The 5,706-nt window shown below is 42.1% G+C and overlaps 1 pseudogene across 1 annotated transcript; it reads right to left on the reverse strand.

The window, feature by feature from the left end:
• Nucleotides 1–355: 355 nt before the first annotated feature.
• LOC125515347 (F-box/LRR-repeat protein 14-like) lies at nt 356–3,202 on the reverse strand (annotated as a pseudogene). The gene is made up of 2 exons (XR_015607310.1): nt 2,982–3,202; nt 356–2,212 (listed from the first exon to the last, which is right to left on the reverse strand). The product of XR_015607310.1 is annotated as an F-box/LRR-repeat protein 14-like (transcript).
• Nucleotides 3,203–5,706: the final 2,504 nt, after the last annotated feature.

A 5,706-nucleotide genomic window follows, 5' to 3' on the forward strand; every position in this document is an offset into this window, starting at 1 on the left:
ATATTTGAATTATGTGATAACAAAGTATTTTTAAATATGAATCTAGTGACACAAATTTCATGTCATATAACTTTGTCTTTATAGAGTAATAATTAGTCAAATACATGTCTTAACTAAACAAAAATATGCCTTAGTTTTAGGAATGGAGTATGTTATATGCCTTCAGTAGTCGCTTAAGTTTCAGTCGTTCATGATTGACTAGTGACTTTCAGTATTCTTTTGAGAAGATATGAAAGACATCCTCCAATAGACTCGATATCAACAAAACAAGCATGCTGCCTTTGTACATGTCCATCGAAACTTGGCCTATTATTACTACATTGATCCATACCAAAATTGCCACACGAACATATCAGGCAGACATATATGTCTTCAAAATCACCTCTGCGATAAAAAAAAGGTTTCGTGACATTTGCTTAAATAACACCAAGCGGACATATAGTGCCTCCACAGTAAACAGAGACTCTTGGGGCCTACTTATGCCGGTTTTGAAACGGCTACAGAGAGTAGAAATCAAGCAACCAGAATTACGGTTGCAGTTGCTGTCCAGAATTCATCATTAGACTGTCATAAAGAAAAATCATTGCAGTAGAGGTAGAAGGCAATAGAAAGTCCAGACAAGTGAATCTAGGTCGGATGATGCACAGCCTTGTCTAACGATGCACACTGAACAACTTAATGGCTTCAGCAGCAAATTCATACTGAAAATTCTGGCGACCACTTCATCAACACTTGCCCAAAAATCCAAGTTTCTTCTTCAGGGCATCTGAAAACTTGCTGGAGTAGTGAACTGACTTGATTACACCTTGCGCAGCTTGCAGAGAGATCTCGCTACAATACTCGATGACCAAAGACTCTAACTTATGTGCACGTTCCAGTTCAGCCATTCCAACATCAGTAACGTTATGACACGCCCGAAGTATGAGATTACTCAAGCACGGGGTGTGCGCAATGAAGCGCATCCCAGCATCAGTTACCGCATGACACAATATAAGCTCGAGTGTTTCCAGATGTGGTGAGGATGAGACGGCCTTCATCCCCTCGTCATCAAAGAAGTTGGCGTTGTTTAGCACGAGAACACGAATTGGGCAGGACTGAATGAGTGTCAGAAAACCCTTCTATGTGAATCCTATTTCTGATGGCCAGTCATGGGAACACCGTGTAAATCTGAGGTCTACGGTCTGAAGCATAGGACAGTTGAGGGCTATAGCATAAAGGCTGTTATCAGTAAATGACGTCCTGGTTTCACAATAGCTGACATCACTAGAGTAGCGCTGCAGGTTGAGCCAAAGTAAGATGCTTTTAAGGTTGCTGCAGCTCCGAGATAATGCAATCATGTCATTGTCATTTAGGGCATGAACATACTCAAGGCAAAGCTTCTCCAATGCTTTACACTTCCCTAGAACAACACGAAGTCCTACTTCTGGCCAAGTTTTAATATGCGCCAACCTCAAATCCTTCAAACTCTCACAGCAGAAATCATATATATCCGTGTTGTGAGCATCGTATGAGGAGTCATAGACCATATCACCTAAAAGACGATCATCCATTCCTCTTTTCCTCTCAAACTCAAACTTCTGGAGTTTCATCCATCCTGAACCAAACTTTAGGAAGTCATGATGATTGAGTCCTTTGCAATTCTTCACTACAAGATCTTGCAACGATCCATCCCTACCAAGGTATTCGAGCCACTCTACACTGTCGATTTTCTCGCAATCAATAAGGTGGAGGGCAGATAGACTTGTGCAACCAACTGCAACCAAGAAAAGCCCAATTGATGTTATTTTTGGTGTGGAGTTCAGCCTGAGAGACACCAATTTCTTGCAGTGCGCTAAACAGCCAAGCCCAGAGTCTTCGATGTGTGAGCAAAAGCTTAAGGTGAGGTCAGTCAGCGAGGAACAGTGAGATGAAAACACAGAAAGGCCTTTGTTGTCCAACTGATTTCCATGTTCAGGTATCCAACCAGAGTAATCGATTTCCAATTTCTGCAAATTTGTGAACCTGGCGCACAATGATGTCAGTGCTTCTGTAGCAGTGCAAAGACCGGAACCAACACGGATAGCACCCCTTTGATTCCCCTCTATCTTGTAGAGCTGCTTTGACACAAGGGAAAGAGAATTCAGATCACTTGTGCTGGTGATCCTCTTGAGAATCTCTGTCACCAGAGCCTCCGGTAGGTCCTCCATTGAACAAATTCAGCTGTAGAAATCAGCTAATATATATCAAGGTTCAGAAAACAAGTGAAGAGCTGGACTCAAACATATGATATATCAGAACAATGCATGTCACGACGAAGATCACACTGGCAATAGACACTCATTACGAAGAATATACAGTACTGATGAAGTTTGAGCATTTTCTGTATCCGTCCAAAACTTATGTGTTCTTCAGTACATAGCACCTTATCTGTCTCTAGACTGTTAGAAAGGAAAAATGACGCTACATGTCACATCATTAAATTAAACTAGCACCATAAGTAGCAGAGAACTAACTAAGAGAATACTGCAAAGAAACGAGCTAGGATCGACGCAAGCAATTCCGCAAGAAGACCGCGTGCTGAATTTGAACCAACTTGTTTGGAGGCACCTAATTAATAACATGAAAACCAGAGCATGCAAATTATAACTTGTAGCTCTTGCTTGGGCAAGAAAGAAAGTAGGGAAATCATTTTGCCACAGCCGATGAGTTCACAGGGTGCAATTATGAATAGATAACGCCAATCTAAATATCTAATATATGTTCAACTGGAAATAGTACTATCTGCTGCAACCCTGGCTAGTACTCCTACCTAGTTCCAAAATGCTTACTTTCTATACTACCCAGGAGGATGGTTTGACAACATTAACTAACTTTATTTATGGATGATACTACCAGTCGGGGTTTCCCTGTCAAGAAAGCGAATTGAAAAAATGCAGTGTACATGTCGAATCGGGGAACCAACGAACAGGGGAGGGATCAGGAGAAGCGGAAAACGGCGGTACCTTGAGCACGACCGGGAGATAGGAACACCGGCGATGGAGAATGGAGACCGTAGGAGAGGAGAGGAGGGTATCTCCGCCCCTGCTCCACCTCCGTCCGCGGTGGAGGAGAGCGCTTCTCTCCTTTGATTCGGATCGGAGAAGAGTGTAAACCCTAGCCCCGCTCGCATCGCATTTCGTCTCTTTTCCAGCGGAGGAAGCGGAGGAAGATGTCGGGCCGGCCTGTTCTGCAGCGAGCCGAGTCGAAAAAGCTTGCCCATACCCCGCAAAAAAAAAGCTTGCCCATGGGCCGGTCCGAGAGCCACGACCCATATGACCAGCTCTGGGTGCAACTCATTTACAAGTACGAATTCCCTCAAAAACAATTACAAGTATGAATTTTTTTCCTTTTTTATAAATCTCAAAAATACATCTATCTCACAAATTTTATATAATCGTTTCAAAAAATAATTAAATTTTAAGGCAATGTAAAGTATGTCCATGTCCACAAAAACAATTTTTCATGTACTTATTAAAATATCTAGCAGTCTTTTTAAATGTTCATGTATGTGAAAATAAATGTTCACATGTATTTTCATAAACGTTCTTGTATGTAAAAATAAATGTTCATGTACATCAATAAGAATTACCTCATATTTCAGAAGGATTCTTACATGTGAAGGAAATATTCATTGATACGTCTCCAACGTATCTATAATTTTTTTGTTCCATGCTATTATATTATCAACCTATGCATTACTATGCTATTTTATATGATTTTTGGGACTAACCTATTAACCTAGAGCCCACTGTCAGTTTCTGTTTTTTCCTTGTTTTTAAGTATGGCAGAAAAGGAAAATTAAACGGAGTCCAATTGACCTGAAACTTCACGGAGATCATTTTTGGACCAGAAGAAGCCCACGGAGTACCGGAGGTGGGCCAGAAGAGCCTCGTGGGCCCCTCGTGGCTTCCCTGACCGACTTCTTTCGCCTATATATGTCCATATACCCTAAAAATATCGGGGATCACAATAGATCAGGAGTTCCGCCGCCAGAAGCCTCCGTAGCCACCGAAAACCAATCTAGACCCGTTCTGGCACCCTGCCGGAGGGAGGAATCCCTCTCCGGTGGCCATCTTCATCATCTCGGCGCTCTCCATGACGAGGAGGGAGTAGTTCACCCTCGGGGCTGAGGGTATGTACCAGTAGCTATGTGTTTGATCTCTCTCTCTCTCTCTCTCGTGTTCTTGAGGTGGTACGGTCTTGATGTATCATGAGCTTTGCTATTATAGTTGAATCTTATGATGTTTCTCCCCCTCTACTCTCTTGTGATGAATTGAGTTTTCCCTTTGAAGTTATCTTATCGGATTGAGTCTTTAAGGATTTGAGAACACTTATGTATGTCTTGCATGTGCTTATCTGTGGTGACAATGGGATATCACGTGATCCACTTGATGTATGTTTTGGTGATCAACATGCGAGTTTCGTGACCTCGTGAACTTATGCATAGGGGTTGGCACACGTTTTCGTCTTGACTCTTCGGTAGAAACTTTGGGGCACTCTTTGAAGTTCTTTGTGTTGGTTGAATAGATGAATCCGAGATTGTGTGATGCATATCGTATAATCATACCCATGGATACTTGAGGTGACATTGGTGAAGGAAATATGCCCTAGAGGCAATAATAATGTTATTATTTTATTTCCTTATATCATGATAAATGTTTATTATTCATGCTAGAATTGTATTATCTGGAAACATAATACTTGTGTGAATACATAGACAAACTAAACGTCACTAGTATGCCTCTACTTGACTAGCTCATTAATCAAAGATGGTTATGTTTCCTAACCATAGACATGTGTTGTCATTTGATTAACGGGATCACATTATTAGGAGAATGATGTGATTGACATGACCCATTCCATTAGCTTAGCACCCGAACGTTTAGTATGTTGCTATTGCTTTCTTCATGACTTATACATGTTCCTATGACTATGAGATTATGCAACTCCCGTTTGCCGGAGGAACACTTTGTGTGCTACCAAACGTCACAACGTAACTGGGTGATTATAAAGGAGCTCTACAGGTGTCTCCAAAGGTAAATGTTGGGTTGGCGTATTTTGAGATTAGGATTTGTCACTCCGATTGTCGGAGAGGTATCTCTGGGCCCTCTCGGTAATGCACATCACATAAGCCTTGCAAGCATTGCAACTAATGAGTTAGTTGCGAGATGATGTATTACGAAACAAGTAAAGAGACTTGCCGGTAACGAGATTGAACTAGGTATTGAGATACCGACGATCGAATCTCGGGCAAGTAACATACCGATGACAAAGGGAACAACGTATGTTGTTATGCGGTCTAACCGATAAAGATCTTCGTAGAATATGTAGGAGCCAATATGAGCATCCAGGTTCCGCTATTGGTTATTGACCGGAGACATGTCTCGGTCATGTCTACATTGTTCTCGAACTCGTAGGGTCCGCACGCTTAAGGTTTCGATGACAGTTATATTATGAGTTTATGAGTTTTGTTGTACCGAAGTTAGTTCGGAGTCTCGGATGTGATCACGGACATAACTAGGAGTCTCGAAATGGTCGAGAAATAAAGATTGATATATCGGACGGCTATATTCGGACACCGGAAGTGTTCCGGGTGATTTCGGAGAAAACCGGAGTACCGGAGGGTTACCGGAACCCCCCGGGAGAAGTAATGGGCCATATGGGCCTTAGTGGAGAAAGAGAAGGGCA

The sequence above is a fragment of the Triticum urartu genome, chromosome 6A (assembly GCF_056163025.1).
Source record: "Triticum urartu cultivar PI428250 chromosome 6A, HENAU_Tu73, whole genome shotgun sequence".
NCBI classification, from domain to species: Eukaryota; Viridiplantae; Streptophyta; class Magnoliopsida; order Poales; family Poaceae; genus Triticum; species Triticum urartu.